The following is a 21,746-nucleotide window of genomic DNA, read 5'->3' as shown; positions in this document are numbered from 1 at the left end:
CACCCTCATTGAAAAGGCAAGCAACTCAATATAGGTTGTACATGTGCAGTTATGCAAAACACTTCCATAGTAGACATGTTGTGAAAAACTAACTCTATTTCCCTTAATCCTATCCTGCCCTCCCATTTATTCTATTCTTTCTTTTGACCCTGTCCCTCCTCAGAAGTATTTACTTCTGATTACCCCTTTCCCAATCTGCCCTCCTCTCTATCATCCCCCTGCTCTCTTGTCCCCTTCTCCCCCTATTTTCCTGTAGGGTAAGACAGATTTCCATACCCAATTGAATGTGTATGTTATTCCCTCCTTAAGCCAAATCCTATGAGAATAAGATTCACTCATTCCCTCTCACCTTCCCCGTTTCCCCTCCACTGTAAGAGACTTTTCTTTTCTGTTTTTTTTTGTGAGATAATTTACCCCATTCTACCTCTCCCTTTCTTCTTCTCTGAGTATAATCCTCTCTCATCCCTTAATTTTATTCTCCAGATATGACCCCTTAATCTTCAACTCACCCTGTGCCCTCTATCTATCTATCTACATATACATACATATAATTTTTTTCCTCAACTACCCTAATACTGACAAAGTCTCATGAGTTATAAATATCATCTTTCCATGCAGGAATGTAAACAGTTCAATCTTAATAAGTCTCTTATGATTTCTCTTTCCTGTTTACCTCTTCATGTTCCACTGGAGTCCTGTATTTGAAAGTCAAATTTTCTATTCAGCTCTGGTCTTTTCATCAAGAATGCTTGAAAGTCCTCTATTTCACTGAATGACCATTTTTTCCCCTGAAGGATTATACTCAGTTTTGCTGGGTAGGTGATTCTTGGTTGTAATCCTATCTCCTTTGCCCTCCAGAATATTATATTCCATGCCCTGCGGTCCTTTAATGTAGAAGCTGCTAAATCTTGTGTTATCCTGATTGTGTTTCCACAGTACTTGAATTGTTTCCTTCTGGCAGCTTGTAATATTTTCTCCTTGACCTGGGAACTCTGGAATTTGGCTATAATATTCCTAGGAGTTTTCCTTTGGGGATCTCTTTCAGGAGGAGATCTGTGGATTCTTTCAATTTCTATTTTGCCCTCTGGTTCTACTATATCAGGGCAGTTTTCCTTGATAATTTCTTGAAAGATGATGTCTAGGCTCTTTTTTTGATCATGGCTTTCAGATAGTCCAATAATTTTTAAATTCTCTCTCCTGGATCTATTTTCCAGGTCAGTTGTTTTTCCAATGAGATATTTCACATTGTTTTCTAATTTTTCATTCTTTTGGATTTGTTTTACTGTGTCTGATTTCTCATAAAGTCACTAGCTTCCAATTGCTCTATTCTAATTTTTAAGGAAGTATTTTCTTCAGTAATCTTTTGGACTTCCTTTTCCATTTGGCCAATTTTTCTTTTTAGGGCATTCTTCTCCTCATTGGCTTTTTGGACCTCTTTTGCCATTTGGGTTAGGCTATTTTTTAAGGTGTTATTTTCTTCAGTATTTTTTTGGGTCTCCTTTAGCAAGCTGTTGACTTGTTTTTCATGATTTTCTTGCATCACTCTCAGTTTTTCCTCTACTTCCCTTACTTGCTTCTCAAAATCCCTTTTGAGCTCTTCCAAGGCCTGGGACTGATTCATATTTTTCTTGGAGGCTTTGGATGTAGGAGCTTTGACTTTGTTGTCTTCTTCTGGTTGTATATTTTGATCTTCTTTTTCACCAAAGTAAGATAATATAGTCTGACTCTTTTTGTGCTGCTTGCTCATGATCCCAGCCAATTACTTGAGTTTTAAACTCTTTGTTAAGGTAAGAGTCTGCTTCCAATGTGGAGAATGTACTGTCCCAAGCTTCAGGGGTTTATCTAGCTGTTTTCAGAGATACTTGTAGGGACCTGTAAATTTTCAGTTCTTCCAAGGTGGTATGATAAGGGGCGAGGTGTTTACTCCTTTCCTGGCCTGTGACCACAAGTATTCCTTTCTGTCCTGTAACTGTGAGGAGGGTTCCTTCCACAGCCACTCAAGCTCCACCATGCCAGTCCTCCTCACCCCAGCACTGCTGCCCAGAACTGTGACCCAGATCCAGACACGGGCAAAGCAAGAGATTCCTGCCTAAGCACTGGCAAAGAGATCCCTGCAGTCCCTCTCTGATCAGCCACTGGATTCCCCCTCAGTCTGTGGGCCCGAAGCTTGGGAAGCAGCATGCCCCCCCCAGGGCCACACTCTTGGGGAATGGAGCTGAAACCCCACCTTCCTGTCTCAGCACCAACAGAAACAGACTTTTCCCACTGACCTTCTAAGTTGTCTTTGGCATTCGTGGATTGAGGAGTCTGGAAACCTCCACAGCTGCCCACAATTCAGTCCTCTCCATCCTCCCCTTATTTCAAGGTACAGTTGAGAGTTGCCATCTTGTCCATCAAACCTTCCCTGACCTCCTTCCAAAATTTCTCATAGTACTTTTTTGCGATCTCTCCTTTGGAGTTATTTCATCTTCCTTCCTTGTGCCATAATTATCTTGTGTACCCCTTCCCACCTTCCACAGCCTAGATTAGTATACTCCTTAAGAACACAGATTGTTTTCAGTTCTCGGGACTAGGAACCTAGTTTAATACTTAGGGTATACTGAATTGAATTCTCATTCGGATTCATAGATTTCCGATATGGAAATAGTAAGCTGATAATTAAGGGAATAAAGCAATGTAAAGTGGCTTTGAGCAGAGTTCCTGAATGTGGTGGCATTAGTATTGTCCTTTTGGTCACCATGGGACTCTATAAGGTCAGATCATGCCAAGTTCCATTTTTTTTTTGGTTCATTTGTTTTGGCTAGGCAGTGGGGTTAAGTGACTTACACAGGGTCACACAGCTAGTAAGTATCATGTGTCTTGTCTGAGACTAGATTTGAACTCAAGTCCTCCTGACTCCAGGACCAATGCTCTATCTGTTGTGTCATCTAGCTGCCCCAAGTTGCCTTTTTCAAACTCCCCCATCCTCTGGATCATGGGATCAGAGATCGTCTATTTTGAGCTAGAAAGGAATTTAGAATTCATCAGATTGAGCTTCCTCATTTTATAGATGAGATAGATAGAGCCCGGGAAGACCAGGATCACATATTTGGGTGGTGTTTGAATCCAGATCTTCCTAATTTCAGTTCCATCATTTTATCCTCTATATTGAATTGTTTCTCACTACCCCAAACTGCATCTACTGCTCCATTAATGTAATAGTAATAATTAACAATAATAATAATACTAACATTTACATAGCAATTTAAAGTTTGCAGAGTGCTTAATATGTATTAACTCATTTGATCCTGACAAGGACCCTTAGAGATGGGTGCTCTTTTTAACCTCATTACTAGATCGAGAAACTGGGCTCAGAGGAGTTGAGTGACTTGCCAGGGGTTTCAGAGCTAGTAAGTGTCTGAGGCAGAATTAAAACTTGAGTCTTCCTGATTCCAAATCCAGGGCTTTATCCACATTTAAACAATGCACTTAAACAGTGATGGCTCAAGCTCCTGCTTTTGAGCACTCTTGCCCCAGATGGGAACTTAGGGAGAATAAGATCCTTGGTCATCGTTTTTTAAAAAGTTTTTATTGATGTCCTTTGTATTTTTATGCCATCATAGTTTTTCCCAGTATCCTTCACCCTCCCAGAGGGCCATCCTATATAACAAATAATATTTTTTAAATGCAAAAAAAAAGAGGGGAAAAAAAATCAGCACAACTGATCAATTCATTGAAAAAGTCTGAAAACGTATATAATGTGCAACACCTGTGGACCTCCCAGCTCCAGGAAGGTTTTAGTTGGGAATGTCTGCTTATAACTCTTCTTTTCAGTCACACTTGATCTTTATAATTTTGCTTTACATTCGCTTTTGATTTTGTCAATTTCCATTGACATTGTGGTAATTATTGTGTGTCTTGTTTTCTTGGCTCTGTTTACTTCATTCTGCATCAGTTCAAATATATCTTTCCATGCTTCTCTATATGCATTACATTCATTATTTCTTACAGCACAGTAGTATTACATTAAATTCATGTACTACCATATATTTAGCCATTGTTCAATACATCGGTATCTTCTTTATTTCCAAGTATCACAAAAAGTGCTACTATAAATATTTTGGTATAGATGAGGACTTTCTCCTCATTAATGGTTTCCTTCTGGCATAAGACTAGTAATGGAATCTCCAGATTAAGGAGTATCAACACTTTGCATAGTAGGTGCAGGCTCTCTAAAGTTCTTAATATCTGATTTCCCCATTCAGATCCAACCCGTGTCAGTAGAGACCAGGAAACAGCTGTCCTCCCTTTGTTGACCATTGTGAAATTGCTTCACTGTGAAATGGCCTCTGTTCACAATGTCAGTCACATGTTTCTGTAACAAAGCTTATCAGTGTAATTGTAATTTGGTATCCATTGATAAGTATCTGGGATTGGAATTTGTGGTGCCTCCTTTCCTAGAGGGGACGGCTTCCTGGAGGTCCAAGTTGCTGTGCCTGAAGATGGGGTGTCTCTGCTCCTAATCTGTGCTGATATGAATTCAGGTTATCTCCTGGCTGGGAGCCCAGGGGCTTAGTAGAACCAGGACTGTTCACAAGTGTCAGTGTAAGTAAAAGTGGTGAGGGCAAGTTTCCCAGGCCTTTTAAGGAGCTGATTTTGGTGGTTTCCTTCCCTGGAAATATAATGCCTTGGAATTTCATGTCTCAGGGTCTATACCTGCTCTGCCAAGACTGTAGCCTTCCATTTCCATAAAGCACCAAGTCAGATGGGAGACCTCCACTACCTTTTCATGGGATTCTCCATTTGGAGTGTGGACTTCCAGGACTTACAAGGCATATTGAGTTCCTTGGGCTGGACTGCCTGCCCTGTTTGGAGGCTGTCTCTATTTTATCCAGTGTCAATGTAGCAGCACTGCAGCCCTCCATTTACCACCAGGTACACAGGCAGGTGAGGGCTTTTCATTAACACTAGGGCTCATGTTCCACCATCTACATTGGTTCTGGAAGATTGGGGCTCATCAGTCAATCAATTAATCAATAATAAGCATTTATTAACCACCTACCACGTGGTAGACACTATGCTAGGCACTAGGGCTACAAAGACAAAAGTGAAACATGATTTGCTTTCAAGGACCTTACAACCTAGGTAATAAGCATGTATGTAGAGCCTAAGAAATATGGCACAGACCCATACATTCACTTTTTGGCTTGGCTCACTGGCCCAAGTTGTACTCACACTGCCAGATCTGGAGTTCCTAGAGGAGGGTTCACCATACTACTATTCAGTCTTTTTCTTAGGATCCTAGGAGTAACCCTGGTATGTGTGCAGATGAAGGATACATTCTACCTACTTACCACTTTATCTCCTGAGCCTCTACTGGTATGCTTCACATTTACACAAAATCAATTAGTGGCTCTTAAACATTAAAAAAAAAATTTGCTAAATGGTAAGGCACAGGCAATAATAACCCTAACATTTACTTAGTAGAAAGCAAAATCAGGAATAATCAACATATCACAGACCACCCATAAACCTGAGTCATACTCTCTCTTCAATGCACGAAATGTCCTGGCAAAGCCAGTCTTTCCCGAGAGGTCTGTTCTCTTGGTCTGTAAGTGGCACCAGAGAGCAATAAGCTAAATACTTCCTGTTACCACTAACTGCTAGTGCCCTCCCCAGTTATCTTGTATATATGTATTTAAGAATATGTTGTCTCCTTCCATTGAATGTAAGTTCCTTGATCTTTCATTTTTGTCTTTACATCCCCAAGTATTAACATAGCACTTGGTACATAATAGGTGCTTAATAAATGCCTATTGATTGGCTTCAGAGGATAGAACTCGGAGTAATTATATAGAATTATTAAAGAGTCTGATTTAGGTTGGATGTAAGAAAAAACTTCTAAACAGTGACAGCCATCTTAAAGTAGAATGGGCCACCTAGGAGGGTAATGGGAGTTTCAGTTAGAGGTTGGAAGGCAACATGTTAGGAATGTTGTAGATGGTATTAGAGTTCATGTACAGTTTGACTTCTGACATCCCTTATAACCCCTGAGATTCCACAATAACATTTGTCATCTGACTTTCCTACAACGTTTATTTATGTCTAATATCTTTTGTCCAATTAAATGTAGTCACCCAAAGTAACTAGTTATCTATAACTCTTGCTTCTTCTAATCTGGAAATCTTAACTATAAATTTGGTTTCTTACTCTCTTACAGACATATTTTTTTCAGAGTATTTAAAAGCCCTCTTGGCTTGGTTCAGTCTCTTCTCCTTTTTCTTATTGCCCAAGACCAGTGTCTCAGGATAGAAAATAAAAGCATGACTTTTCCATTTAAAAAGATAATGATATTTCTTCCAGTAGCTCTTTTTCCCCTCTTTGTACCTCAGTTCTAAACCTGACCAATGAGATTAATATAGCAGAAGGAATGTGACTCACATAAATGTGATAGAAAAGCAAAGGCCGGAGGAGGGTTTAAAAGGTCAGTACTCTCCTTGACAGCATTTGCAACTTACTTTGTGTGGTAGTGGTGTTTGTTGGGTGGCTGTTCTTGACTGGTAAATCATTTCCTCAATTTAGATATTTTTTTTTGTCTTTATAAAATCTTTGTTGCTATTAGCCATTTATATGAAAGGCAACCATAATCTCATTGACTTCAATGTCTGGTCTTTGATCCCAAAGATTTATCCCTGACTTTTTGTGTGTCACTGTAAATAATCTTGTCTCGTGGAAAGAGGTGGTAGAGTACATGGTGTATGGATGCAGGACGGGAAATAAGTTATTAAAACATACCTAAGTAAAAAGTTTTGGATCATTTATGAATTATCCCTCTCCCTTTTAAAAAATGTCCTTTCAAATTGACCCCCAGCTTCTATATTACTAAGCAATTCATCTCTCAAAATAGCATTAGTCTTGGGCTCTTACAAAGCAACTTAAAAAGGGAAAGGGGAAATATCTAATGGGATTTGAATCCAAAGTGTGAATTATCATTTTTTCATAACTGAAGTTGAGGTTGGGTTTTTTTTTCCTTTTTTTCTTCTCTCTTCCTTCTGCCTACTACAACAAAGAGCAAGCTACTTGTGTATTTATCCAGCATTGCTGCATAGACTGGGAGAAATTTTTCCTTGACCTTTCTTCTTTGACGAGATTAAATTGGGTTTGGTATTGTGAGTTTTAAAAGGCTGATTATAGAAACAGGAGAGGATGGAGTACCTTTAAATCTCTGCAGTTACTTCTCAAATTACTTTTTTACAGTGAAGGGAGCAGGATTCATGTTCCTTGACTTTGAGACTAAAGCAGTTTGGGAAGCCTAATAAAGTGTATCTGGGGGATAATAATAAGAAGAATAAAACAGCTAGTAAAGTATATGATAATAATAACAATTAATAATAATAATACACCTAACAAGGTATATCTTGGGCAATAATAAGGGGCTATGGTGACAGAGAATGTTAGTGCTGTGACTTTTGGCATTTGATGATGATGATGATGATGATGATGATTTATCCTCATCACTCTTAATTTCTCTAGACTTTGAGGATGACAGAACACCTTCAGGCCAATGAAGTAGGTGGTAGAAAGAACCTCACATAGTACAAAGTATCAACCAGGCTTTCCCTGCCAAGTTTTGGTAGACCTCATGTATTGATTAAAACTTTAAAGTATTCCCTGGGCACATGGATTTGAACCCTTTTTAACTGCTCTCAGATGGCATCTTGGCAGCTTTAGTCTAAATCAGATATTGGAACTGGAAAGACTGAGTTAAAGCAGATTAATGTAGCCGCTAGGGTAGGAGCTTCTAACCTGGGGTCTATGAAAGATTTCAAAAGTTTTGTGGGCTTGGATGGGGAAAAAAAGAACTACATCTTTATTTTCACTAATCTGTAACTGAAATTTAGCATTGCCTTCAGTTCTGAATTTAGGCAACAAAACATTATTCTGGGATGACTCAGCTACATAAGCTTTACCACCACTCAGAGCTATAGGCTTATCGTTAAATTATTCTTCATAGGCAGGCAATTTGGTATTATTGTCCTCCTACAGGGGAGAAAACTAAAGTAAAAAGGACTCTTTGGCTTTAGTTGACTGTTAACTCAACATTAACCAGAAGCACAGCTGTGATCACATGACCTACAAGTTAGCAAAACAGAGGCTTTCTGTAAATCTCCACTGCCAAGTTAAAAAGAAAGGAATTATGCCTTTCCCCTCCTCCCTCCTCTCCCCCAGTGATTGTAGGGCTACATTAATAAGAGTGCAGTGTATTTTGAGTATTTTGGAATACTATGTTTAGTTCCATTTCTCTCTCTCTCTCCCTCTCTCTCTCTCTCCCTCTCTCTCTCTCTCTCTCTCTCTCTCTCTCTCTCTCTCTCTCTCACACACACACACACACACACACACACACACACACACACACACAGAGAGAGAAAAGGAAGTGGGTCCATCACATAATAAGAATGAGAGACAATAGATGGACAGCCCAAGTGCTACATTGGATACCCCAAGACATCCAACAGAAAGCCTCTAGTATTCTGGATGGATTCATTCATTCCACAGACAACCACTATGATCAAGGTGCTGTGCCAATGAAAACAGTTTCTGTAAAGAGAAAAGATATCAATAAAACATATTACTAAGAAAAAGAAAGAAATGAAATAAATCCCTGCCCCAGTAGCTCAGTCAAGTCCTCCTTGGAGGATTTATGTAGCGACATGGATAACAGTCACACAGGATGGGGAACTGAGAGGAGCGTCTACACCAATGAATTTATAGATCTATCAAAAATAAACTCTAGGGGAAGCTAAGTGACACAGTGGATAGAACACTGGCCCTGGAGTCAGGAGGGCCTGAGTTCAAATCTGGCTTCAGACACATAACACTCATTAGCTGTGTGACTCTGGGCAAGTCACTTAACCCCAGCTACCTCACCAAAAAAAATTAAAAAAAAAACTCTAAGGATAAACTTTGGAGCTGTCTAATAATGAAATGAGGTGCCTTGTGAGGTTCTCAACTTTACAGATATAAACTGGGGGAAAGCCATGGTTAGACAGTATTTTGTCCAAAAAAGAGACATTTTTAGTGAATTGCAAACTCAATATGAGTCAGCATTGTGATGTGGTAGTGAGAAAAGCTCGTCTGAGCTGAGGCTGTATCAGGACAATGTCTGGAACTAGGGAGAGGAGAAATCCCATTGTATTTTGCCCTGGTAAATCCACCACTAGAATGTTGTGTTCAGTTCCAGACACCACATTTTAAAAAGGACATTGATAAGCTTGAGATCATTCAGAAGAGGGCAATCAGAATAATGAAGGGACTTGAGGTGGTTCCATAAAAGTCATGACTGAAGGAATTGGGGATGGTTAGCATGGAGAAGAGAAGACTTAGGGCAGGATTGGAGAAAGGATGGAGTAGCTATTTTCAAGTATTTAGAGGGCTGCCCAGGAGCAGAACTAGGAGCATTGGATAGATGTTGCCAAGTGGTAAATGTAGGATTAACATTAGGAAATACTTCCTAACAGAGCTACTGAAAAATGGAATAAACTATAGCAAGAGGAAGTCATTTTCCCATTGCTGAAGCAAGCCATAGGGTTGAATTACCACTTGTCAGTCATGTTTTAAAGGGAATTCTTACTCAGCTATAGGTTGGACTAGAATTCAAGGGTGGGGAACCTGCGGCCTTGAGGCCACAACAGACCCTCAAATCCTCTTCATAAAAGGATTTGTTCTGTAAAACTTGGACTTGGTCAAAGGGCTGCACCCAAGGACCTAGAAGGCCACGTGTGGCCTTGAGGCCACAGGTTCCCCACCCCTGGATGGTCTTGAGAGGTCCCTTCCAAATCTGAGACCTTTTAGTTTGGTGTTTCTCTAATGAGCATCCCATTCCTAGAAGGGTTCAAGCTTAGTTTAAGTGACCACATAGTTCTGCATGGTCTCAGAGCTTGGACTAGATAATGCCTAACATCTCTGCCAACTAGAAGAAGTATAATTGGATAGTATCAGAATTCTAACAAAAAACATTTTGGCAAAGTAATGGAAACTCCGTAAAACCAATTGCCTTAGGCAGGAAGGTTTGTGAGTTTGTGCTGTTTTGAGAATATTTGCATTCAAGAAATGTTAGACCGTTTGGGGATGCTTTTTGTTTGATGAAGGTAAAAATAAAGATTAGGGACAAGATTGGAATGGGACTTATGTTTTTGCTGGTATAGGAAACTCCTCCCAATACTGGTCAGCACCTTCTGTAGAATCTCAGAGAGTTGCCTACAGCATGCACTGAGAGTTCAAGTGATTTGAACACAGCCCATATTTAGCAGAGGAATAGGACCTGAGGTATTATTAGGTTTTCTTCATCTGAATTTTACTTTTTTTTCTTTTGGAAGGGAGTGGATTTGTGATTTCCTTACTGTTGGGAGTTCCAGGTCTTGAAACTCCCTCCATATATGCAGATTAGCAATATGTCTGTAACTTATTGTCTTACTTGTCATGCTCCCGTGACCATGAGAGGCTGCACAAATTGACTATTGTCACACAGTCAGAATGTGTTAGAAATAATTACTTGAATCCAGGTCTTTCTGACTCCAAGGCCAACTCTCTAGCCATGAAACCATAGTTCCTCTCCCCATACTCCCCCAGTCTTTTTCTTTATACAGAATGATTTTGTGCAATTTTTGAGTAGTATGTTTGGGAAACTAGATTTCTGAACCTTTCTTAACAAAATACAAGAACAAGTACAAACTCCGTAAGTGTAAATGAGTTTGTAATAAAGACATTTTATAGCTTGTAGAGCTTTGCTAGGTCTCTTCTTCGTTCACTCTTAAAAATGAATCGACTAATAGCAAAAATAAGTAAATAAATAAAAAGAGAAGTAGTGAAAAAATAGAATGAATTGAGTAGTTCTTAAAAGATAGTTAAGAGAGAATTAGAACTTCTGATAGCCAAAGGCCCAAACTAGCCCATGATGATTTCCCCGATATGACCTACTATGACTCTGGGCCACATGCCCAAAGCCAATGACCCGTTTTATTTATATATCTTGGAAATTGAGATCTCTGTGTGTTAACAGTTTCTCATTTGTGTATCAGTCCCCTTCCTTTTCACGACAAATGCATCATTTCATGATCTTTCATATGAAGAAACTTAGTTCTTTTTTCTTTTAAACCATAAAAATCCAATCAAGTTGAGACCAACAGAAAAGTTAAGGTAAATCTAAGAACCTTGTGGGGTTTTTTGTTTTTTTGTTTGTTTTAGGCAATTGGGGTTAAGTGACTTGCCCAGGGTCACACAGCTAGTAAGTGTCAAGTGTTTAGTCTGAGGCCGGATTTGAACTCAGGTCCTCCTAACCTCAGGGCCAGTGCTCTATCCACTGGGCCACCTAGTTGCCCAGAACCTTTTGTTTAAAATACATTCTATGTTCCTTCCTTGGCTGCTTTCCCAGAGTAGGTTACTCTCTTAGACTAGGATAACTTTAAATTTGTTTAAGCCATCCTTCCCTGAGAGGATGTAAATGAGAAATTGCAAGGCGGCCATTGGTTTTGATCTACATTCTAGCAGTCCTCTGCCGCCCCTCTTCCATCAAGGTTCCTGATTCACTGGCCTATCGTAGCCTCCCCTCAAAGGAAGACACTTACCTTTCCTTTTTACATTTAGAAGTGATAGATTGATGCAATTTATCCTCGAGAGTGTATGTCAACGGTGTCCTGATCTGATGTATGATCAGTAGCAGCAGAGAGCTATCTAATTAAAGGGCCACCCTGACATTTTTATGGTAAGCATTCTTTAGCAGTTCAGTTTAATATAGATAGTACCATCTTCTTCTCTCTCTCTCTCTCTCTCTCTCTCTCTCTCTCTCTCTCTCTCTCTCTCTCAATGTGTGTTCACTGGCAATTGTTTTATATTTTTTTAAAGGATAGACTATTTGAGACATTTGTTTTATATTCGTATTTATTTGTGTATGTGTGTATACAAATATAAAAATATAGCCATACATATATACTTTCATATTCATATATACTTGCAAATATACACATTTGAAAACTTTGCATATGACTTCTTTTAGATTTGAGTTGCATTTTAATTGATAGAAATACTATGTAGTCCTAATACATGGCTTGGTTCTGTTATGGAACCTTGTATGGCCTTGGGCCCTTCATTAGTAACTGCCCTGTTTGAGATTTCTTCATTTTCCCTATCACCAAGATAATTTGAATTTAATGTTAGCCTTGATTTAGGATATGAAACTGAGATGGCATACTAATTAAGGGTGTGGGTAGTTGGAGGGTAGAATTGGGGAAATGATTAGAGACAATCAGGTTTATAAGTACCAAGTGCAGAGCATTCTACTTTGAAGGGAGAAACAGCCTACATAAGTCTAAATTCAGTAGCTGGATTATCAGAGGCAACCTGGCCTTATGGAAAAAAAAAACAAACACATTGGAGTTAGATTCAAGTCCCGATTCTTCCATTTGCTAGTTCTGTAATAGTTGACAAATCACTTGACCTTTAGGCCTCAGTTTCTTAACTTGCCAAATGAAAGAGATATGCCAAGATGGTTTCCAAGGCCCCTTCCAGCTAGCTCGAAGAGGGTGTTAAAACATGGCAGGAAAATACTTTAGAAGCATAATGAACCATAATATGTACTGGCTGTGTGATCTTGGGCAAGTCATGACCTCCCCAAGCCTCATTTCCTTGCATGTAAAATGAGAGAAGTGGACTAGGCCATTTATCAGGTCTCTTCCACTGTTACATCTGTGACTAAGAGTAAATCATGTAGGACAGTTTTTAAAGAGTTAGCACTTTTTATTCTTGGTGCTTGACCCATAATTGGTATTTAATAAATGTTTGTTGAATCAACTTAGTAAATGTCTCTTTAAGTGGCAAATATGTATAAAACACTATTTAAATGCTAAATGTGTGTGTTGTGTGTGTGTGTGTGTGTGTGTGTGTGTGTGTGTGTGTAAAAGCAGCTAGGTATTAGAAAAGAGATAAAGGTAAAATAAGGCATTTTGTGTTATGGGAATATTGTTATATTTAGTTGTATTAAAGGAGAAAATAAGGCATCATGCTGCATTCCTAGGAAATATGTCGCTTATGTGACATTACTATTCCAGAACCTTGTAGGCTGTATTCCAACAGAAGCTGTGTCAAAGGCAATTGTCCCTTGGCTAGGGATGCTGGCTTTTTGACATTGTTAAATATGTTCCGTGAAGGATTTGGGTTTTTATGATGATGCCTATTGTGGGGCATCACAACTTCTATCCGGTGAGTCAGTACCCCCAAAATATTTAATGAGCATATGCTGTGTGCCAAACACCGTGAGAGGTGCAAAGAGGTATAAGTGCCCTGCCTTCCATAATCTGATTGGAGAAATGGAAGACCCACAAGACAACATTACAAAAGGCTCACAGAACAGTATATCACAAGTGCCAGCTGGGCTTATGCAGTGCTATGAGATTTTAGAACAGAGGGAGAGATCTCTGTGGGCTCGTACCCTGTTCTAGGAGGGATTTCCATATCCAATATAATGGACAACTTGGAGCCTCAGGGATCAGAGAGACAATAACTTTACTAAAAACTTACTCAGGACTCTCAGGTAAAAGCACCCAACACAGAGGTTCCTTGGAGATCAGAAGTTCCCCATTCAGGGCATAGAACAGTCCTTATATACTCCTCTTGCCCAAAGGCCCCATAGTTAGGTTTTCAGGTCAATCCCCTTGGGGGTCAAAGTTGAAACAGATTTCCCAAGTCTTTTCCACAGTATCCTGGCTCACAATAGCCTTGGTTGGTGATGTATATGTGTGGTTGGGGGTAGGGGAAAAAGAAGGCAGTGGTGACTGGCCCACAGTATATATCATAGATAGAGTTGGAAGAGACTTTGAGGGAATTTAGCCTAAACTGAGGCCCCAGGAGTTTAAATTGACATGCTCAAAGTTGCAGTGAAGCAGAGCTGCAATTTGAATTTAAATCCTTTGACTCCAATTAAAGTGTTCTTTCCAATAAAGCATTATGGCTTTTCTAAGTAAATCTTTATAGAAGCCATAATATGGAGGCTATCAGGGTAGGCAGGAATTGGAGAGGTGTAGACAAAGGTAAAATAGTGAAAGGTTGCTTAACTTTGAACTACTAGTATAGTCTCCTTTTATATTTAGATCTGTGGTACAGTCTGGCTTGTTTTATCCATCCTGGTCCCTGGAACATTCCCACATTCCTTGGTTATGGGTTTTGATCTCAGTTTTGAGTGGCTGTTTAAATAGAGTATAAACCTTTAACATCTAAGACTTTCGTTTTCAAAGAATATCATGAAAGGTAACCACAAGAGGTCAATGCAAACAATCTCTGGGCTCTAGAAAAGATGATGCCTAAGGCGTTGAGAAGCTCTAATTTTTACCACCGTCTTCAGGAAGGTAATCATATATTAACCAGAACAGTATTTTCTCTTTCATTTATCTGTCTGTCTGTCTATTTCAAACCAGATGTGCCTTCCTATTCATTTTTAGCCCATTTCCCATTGTTCTACCTTTGGTGGAAATGGAGTTTATTTCTGTCCTCTGAATGTTTTGTGTTTTTGAAATATTAAGTCACCCATCATCCTTTTCTAAACTAAGCAGTCCCAATTTCCCCATTTTTCCTCATATATTTTATTTCCTAAAATACCCAATTCCCTGTGTTCCCTTTAAAGAGTTGTGAGATTTTGAAAGATGACAGAAGTGCAAATTGATTTATGAACATCATTTGAAAAAACGTCAATAAATTCAGTTGTTCTGTCTATTGTTTTAACGTCCTCTCCTCTCTCTCCACATTATTCCTGTCAGATTGTGAATTACCTATGCATCCTTCTGCCAGGTCTTCCATTCAGGACCTTGATTGGGGTTTGAGTTCCCTCCAAGCATTTTGGGGGGGGGGGCTCTGCCTCCTCCCACTTGATTTTTGGGGTGGCTCTGCAGTCTTTGTGTTTTCAAAATTTAATATAATATCTCTGGGATCTAAATAAATCATTTTTTCAGAAGAAGAAACATCATTGATAGCCTTTGGAGATTAGAGTACTTTCGGCTTTAGGGAAATAAATGGGGGAAAGTCATGGAGTCAGAGGTGATATTGAAAATGCTTATGTAACAAAGGGGTAGTAGAGTAGTAAAAGGTTTGGATGTCACAGGACACCTATAAAGTCAAGTCAGTGAGGTCAAGTCAAAGTATTTATTAAGCACTTACTAAAAAAGAGATCTTACTTTTAAAGGCAGTCATTCTGCAAACATCTCAAAGGATGTGGGCCCTAGACAAAATCTTTGTATCACAGGACAGCTGATGACTCCTCTGTCTTTCAGATAATGAAGTGTGGGACCCTGTGTGATGGAGTTATCTCATGGTGCCTGTCCTCACTTGGTTGACAGCAGAGAGGCTCAGTTCACAGGGTCAGGACGGGGAGTATTCTGAGAGGTTGTCACCGTGTTACTGGCAACACAAGGGGCTGGCCGGAGAACCCTACACTTTATTTGAATCACTCATCCCTTCTAATATCACTCCTCAAACCCCCTTACATTTCAGTTTTCCTCCCCCCAATCCCATACTCCTATACACTAAAATTACATACTGCCCTCCTTTCCTTGCCTCTGTATACCCAGAGGAAAAACCAGGACAGTGATATATGAGGTAGAGAGTTATAAATCCTAGCAGATGTTCTATGCTTTGAGTGAAATAGTTATAGGCTCTACCAGTGGAAATCATTACAAGGTAGGGGAAGGAACATTGACCTGGGAGTCAGAAGATCCAGGTTCAAGTTTCAGCCCTGCCATTTAGGAACCAGGTAACCTTGGACAAATCAGTTTACCTACCTGGGCCTCAGTTTCCCCATCTGTAAAATAGGAGTCCTCTAAGATTTTTTTCCGATTCTAAAATCCTATGATCTTCTGAGCCCCATTTTTGCTGTTCATGTGCCTGTCATATAAGTTAAATTATAATGTTAACACAGTGGCAATTAGCTAATGTTCAGGCCAAGTCCCTAAAAATAATTTTAAGCAGAAAGACAAGTCAGACATAGCTATAGTCCAGATTTACTGAAACCTGCTCATTTGAACTCCATAGTAGGAGCTATCTATATGGATTTTTGGCTGAAGCACTAGGCAAATGCCTCAATTTATATTGTACTGTGGCAAGATAATGTAAGTACAATGAAGAGTTGAAGGTTTGTACATTGTCTGGTACAGATGTGTGGTTTTTCTAAATGTCCTTTTCCTATGGTATTTAGATGGAAGGGATGGGATTTTAAATGGGTAATTTGCATCCAACAACCTACTGATGCTCCTCTCATGTGAATCACTGTGGGAGAAAAAAATGTCAACACCTTTGTTGCTGAACTAACTAGATATTTGTCTGAAAAATGAAGTCTTTCTGTATCCAGAGAATACATTGGTTTTTAGAGCCTATTTCCCATTTGAAAGGAGAGCCCTGTGTGACCCCAGCTTCATTTCCACAGCAACCAATTGTAACATGACGAGGGTCACAGCCTCAGAAAGCAATAGCAGCAGAAGTGGATGAGCTTTAAATAAAAATAATATATTATTTACTCTGTGACCTTGAGTCTTTTTTTTTCAATAGATCATATCTTTTTCTTTCTCTGTGAACTGTGGGAAAATACCTGGAAATTCGAGAAATCAGCATTGGCTGTGTGTGTGCACCTACATTTGTGTGTAACCTTGAACAAGATACTTAAATAAAGGTATTAGATTAGATCATTGGTTCTCAAACTTTTTGGTCTCTTCACTCCTTTACACTCTTAAAGTATGGAGAACTGAAGAGAGCCTTTTTAAAATGTAGATTTGGTCTATTGATATTTACTATATTAGAAATTAAAATGATGGAATTTAATATATTTGTTAACCCATTTAAAAAACAAATCCATTGCATATTCAAAATAAAGAACACTTTTTAAATGAAAAGTATATTTTCCAGAACAAAAAAGATAGTGAGAATGGCACTATTTTACTTATTTTTTGCAACTCTCTAGTGTCTGGCTTGATGGAAGACAACTGGATTCTCCTTTCTGTTTCTACCTTCAGTCTGTTATAGTATGTTGCTTTGGTTGGAGTATATGAAGAAGTATATGGCATCACACAGATATGTTGTTGGAAAAGGAAAGAGTATTTTAATATGCAAATGAAACTTAGCATTATTATAAAAATAGTTTTCACCCCACCTACTCCTTGGAAAGGCTTCGTGGACCTTTTAGGTGTTCACAGACCATACTTTGAGAACCGTTGTATTAGATGATCCAAAGCTCTGATCTTCCAGCTCTGAAATATTGATACTGTGTGTGTGTGTGTGTGTGTGTGTGTGTGTGTATTCACAAAACATACCTTTTTCATTGTTGTTATTGAGTCATTTCAGTCATGTCCAGCTCTTTGTGACCCCCATTTAGGGTTTTTCTGGCAAAGATAGTGGAACACAGCTCATGTGACAGATGAGGAAACTGAGGCAAACAGTGTTAAGTAATTTGCACACGGTCACACCACTAGTAAGTGTCTGAGGCTGGGTTGGAACTCAGGTCCTTCTGGCTCTAGGCCTAGAACTCTATCTACTGTGCCACCTAGCTGCCCACTTTTTTCATAAGTGACCTTTATCTAGAATGTTTCAAAAGAAAGGAAGCTGCATGAAAGATTTGTTTTCATAAATCAAATTTGCCCAGAGCAGGTTTTGTTAGCACCTTTTTAATGTTGAACCAAGGCCTTTTTTCTTTTTAGTTACTAACAAATTATAAAGACTAAAATACTTTAAAGGGTACATTTCCAGCAGGGTACATTTCCAGCGTGACCAACCACCAGTATTTATTAAGTGTTTAATATATGGGAGCTTATGATGTGTTAATGGGCTGTCATAAATAGGAGAAAATATAGTATTTAATGTAAACATATGCATAACACAAGTTTCCCTTAAAATCAAAATTCTGGCTGATGTCAACAGTAGCCAACTGTTATTATAGTTTAGCTCTAGAGAGATGGTCTTAGAGCAATCCAAAATTTATAGCATCATTCTCAAGAAATTGGCATTATTAAATAGAAGTAATTGGTATTTAATTGCATCGTTTGTGAGTCTTACTTTTTGTTCTTTAAAAGTGTCCACATAAGACAGATAATGTCAAATTTAGTTAGCTAGTGCTGATATTAGCCGGAATATTGACTTTAATGCTACATAAATGCATTATATAAATACAGTGTAGAACCTAGAACATTGTGCATGTAGTAGTAACTACAATTATGTTTTGGCAACAGTGGAATAGATAGGATGATAAATTAGAGGGATAGTACTAAAAATAATATATTTAAGGTCAAGCCCTACTAAACTGGAAAAAACTTAGTGGAAGAGGGTTTGGTTGGGGTTTTTTTGTTTTGTTTTGTTTTGTTTTTAAGATTTAAGGCAATAAAAGAAGGGACATACCCTGGAAATGTGGGATAGCTTATAACAAGCCCTTGAGAATGAAGAGTGCATGCTTTGGATGTAAAAGAACCTTCCCCAGCTGAAACAGAGATACAGTGTGGGCCTGCCCTAAGTTAAATTGCTATGTTTTTTTCTTCAAGAGACATTTAGTTCTCAGCATAAGTATTCTACTGTACTAGATGCTGTGAGATATATAAGGATATATAAAGATAGATGACATATGGCCCCTGTGCTAAAGAGTTCACAGTCCAGTCTTTAGGGCTTATATATCTCTTCTTCCCTTCCATCTTTGCTTCCCCCCCCCTTCCTACCTCATTCTCTTTTTTCTTAATCCAGATATCCCTTGGCTTTATGGCTTCCTCAGTATCCCTCCTAATCCTATCATCTGGAATTCCTTCTCCACACATCCCCTTCCCTTTGCCCCTTCTCTGCTCCTTACTCTCACCTGTTCTATGTCCCTTTTTGCTCAGGCCCTGCATATATGACAGGTAACTAATTGTATTAAGACTAGAGTAAGTGTGAGAGAGCCAGACCTGTCCTTGGCTTTCTCCTGTCTTCCATGGTAATGTTTTAACTCATGACCTGCTGTGGGCTTCAATAACTTTTTTATACAATCAATGTCATTCAGTTTTTCAAGTCCAACTTTTGTAAAAACGCAAAGTGAGACAGAGGAAATTACATGAACAATTTATTAACACCCTACTACAACACTGGGGCAGTGCTTCTAAACTGATGGTAGAAATTTCTATAGTGGAGTAAGGGAAGAGAATTTAGAGTAGATACATATTTATGATATTTCTCAAATCATAGAGGTAGGTTACCTCCCACTCTGGAATGATATAAGTGGTCTCATGGTATAACAAAGGGGTGAAAATCTTGAGTGCTTCTGGTCAGTCACTTTAGTTCCTTTTCTTATGCAGTCAGCTACAGTGGGATTCATTGACTCTCTCTCCTCATTGGGTGTCTAGGTTGCATAGTAGGTAGAGAACTTTCTAGAGTCAGGAAGACATGAGTTCAAATCCTCCACCAGGAACTTAATAGCTATGTGATCCTAGACAGCTTGAGTTTCCTCATCTGTAAAGCGACGATAATAATAGCATTACCTCCCACAGTTGTTAATGCGGATCAAAATGAGATTATAATTGTGAAGTGCTTATAACAGTGCCTGGTACATTGTAATGTGCTATATAAATGTTAGCTATTATTATTATTATTATTATTATCATCATCATCATCATCATCAGGTATTCAGCAAGCCCAGGGAATGTTAATAATAAGAGTTGACATGTATCTTGCACTTTAGGGCTTGCAAAGTGCTGTCTCATTTAATCCTCATGACCCTGGGAGGTAAGTGTCACAGGTACGGTGATCCCCCTTTTATAGCTGAGGAAAGTGGAGGTTAATTGACTTGCTCAGAGTTGTGCAGCTAGTGGTAGCTGAGGACAGATTCAAACATATCTTCCTGCCTCCATAGCCAGGCCTCTGTCCTCTATGTTACAAAGAAAACCAAAAGAAATATCTTATTGAATGTGCTCTCATGGTAGTATGATTTCAGCACCACAATATTCTTTGAGAATTTATTTCTATGATAGAATAATTACTTTTGAACTCGGATATTTTTCTCATACAATCTAATAATGCTTTTTGCTTATCTTTTTTTTAAAAGTTATACCTTTCATGATTTAAAAATTATTTGGTGTTTTTATAATCTTTGGAAATGTGGCATGGGACAGATACTATTAATGTTCTTTTGAGACTAGAGATAAGGGATTGTTAGTCAGCTGATACTTAGTAAGCGTCTGCTATGTCCCAGGCTCTGTGCTAAGCCTTAGAGATGGGAAAGAAAGGTAAAAAACAGTCTTTGCCCTCTAGGAACTCACAGTCTAATAGAAGAGGCAGCATGTATGCAAATATGTGCAAACAAGATATATACAGGATAGATTATATAAAATCAATGGAGGGAAGACATTAGCAATCAATTAACATTTGTTATAACGATGTCCTTTCTTTGTGATGTCCTTTGTTTTTTGTACCATTGTACTTTTCCTCAGAATCCCTTCCATTTCCCCTCCCATCAAGCTATTGCATAAATAGAATGGGAGAAAATATTTTTTAAAGACAAGAAAAGAAAGGAAAAGAGGAGGAAAAATCAGCACAACGGAAGAATGCATTGGAAAGTCAGAAAACATTTGCAGTGTTTTCTGTGCAGCTCCCACCTCCTTTGTGCCCTCTCACAACTCTTCATCCGAGTCTTGCTTGATCTTTATAGTTTTTCTATATTCGCTTTTGATTTTGTGTATATTGTTGTTGTTTTTACTTACACTGTTGTTGTCGTTGTGTATATTATTTTCTTGGTTTGCTTGCTTCACTCTGCATCAGTTCATGTAGATCTTTCCAAGCTTCTCTATATTCATCATTTCTTATAGCACAGTAATGCCCCATTGCATTCATGTACCACTATTTGTTTAGCCATTCCCCAATTGATAGGCATCTACTTTATTTGCATTTCTTTGTATATCACAAAAAATGCTGCTACAGATATTTTGGGATATATGTGGGAACTTTCTTCTTATCAGTGACTTCCTTTCTTAAAAGAAATTATTTCATTAAATATTTCCCAATTAGATTTTTAAAAAATTTAATATTCATTTTAAAAATTTTCCAGTTTTAAATGTTTACTCTCCCTCCTCACACCCTTCCTCCACTCCTTGAGAAGACAAGCAGTATGATACTGATTACATTTATGAAGTCATGCAAAACATTTCCATATTAGCCATGTTGTGAAAGAAACACACATGCATACATAAGACAAGAAAAATATAGAAAGTAAAAAAAGTATGTTTCAATCTGAACTCAGGGTTCATCACTCAGGAGATGAATCGCATTTTTCATCATGGGTCCTTTGGAATTGTCTTGGATCATTGTCTTGATTAGAGTAGCTAAGTTTTTCACAATTGATCATGGTTACAATATTGCTGTTTCTCTGTACAATGCTAGCCTGATTCTGCTTGCTTCATTTTGAATCAGTTCATATAAAACTTCCCAGGTTTTTCTATCAGTGCTTCCATAGAGTATAAGTTCAGTAACTAAGTCTTTAGTTCAAAGAGTATGGACATTTTAGTCATTTTATTTGCATAAGTGCAAATTGCTTTCCAAAATGGTTGTACCTTTTTACAGCTCCACCAGCAGTGTATAATTAGTATAACTGTCATCCCACAACCTTTACAACATTGTCAGTAAACATTTATTAACTGCCTACTATGTGTCAGGCATTATTCTAAGCACTAGAGATAAAAAGAAAGCCATTGGACAATCCCTGCTTCCAAGGAGCTCACAGTCTAATGGGG

The 21,746-nt window shown here is 38.5% G+C and overlaps 1 protein-coding gene across 1 annotated transcript in view; it reads left to right on the top strand.

Annotated features, from left to right (window-relative positions):
* Positions 1–21,746, top strand: part of GALNT2 (polypeptide N-acetylgalactosaminyltransferase 2) — a 255,773-nt gene that overhangs the window by 143,645 nt on the left and 90,382 nt on the right. The gene's annotated exons all lie outside the window — the stretch shown is intronic.

This window comes from Phascolarctos cinereus, unplaced genomic scaffold (genome assembly GCF_003287225.1).
Source record: "Phascolarctos cinereus isolate Bilbo 61053 unplaced genomic scaffold, phaCin_HiC Scaffold_5;HRSCAF=322, whole genome shotgun sequence".
NCBI classification, from domain to species: Eukaryota; Metazoa; Chordata; class Mammalia; order Diprotodontia; family Phascolarctidae; genus Phascolarctos; species Phascolarctos cinereus.
The sequence above is the reverse complement of the archived record's forward strand: the minus strand, read 5'-3'. Positions and strand labels throughout refer to the sequence as shown.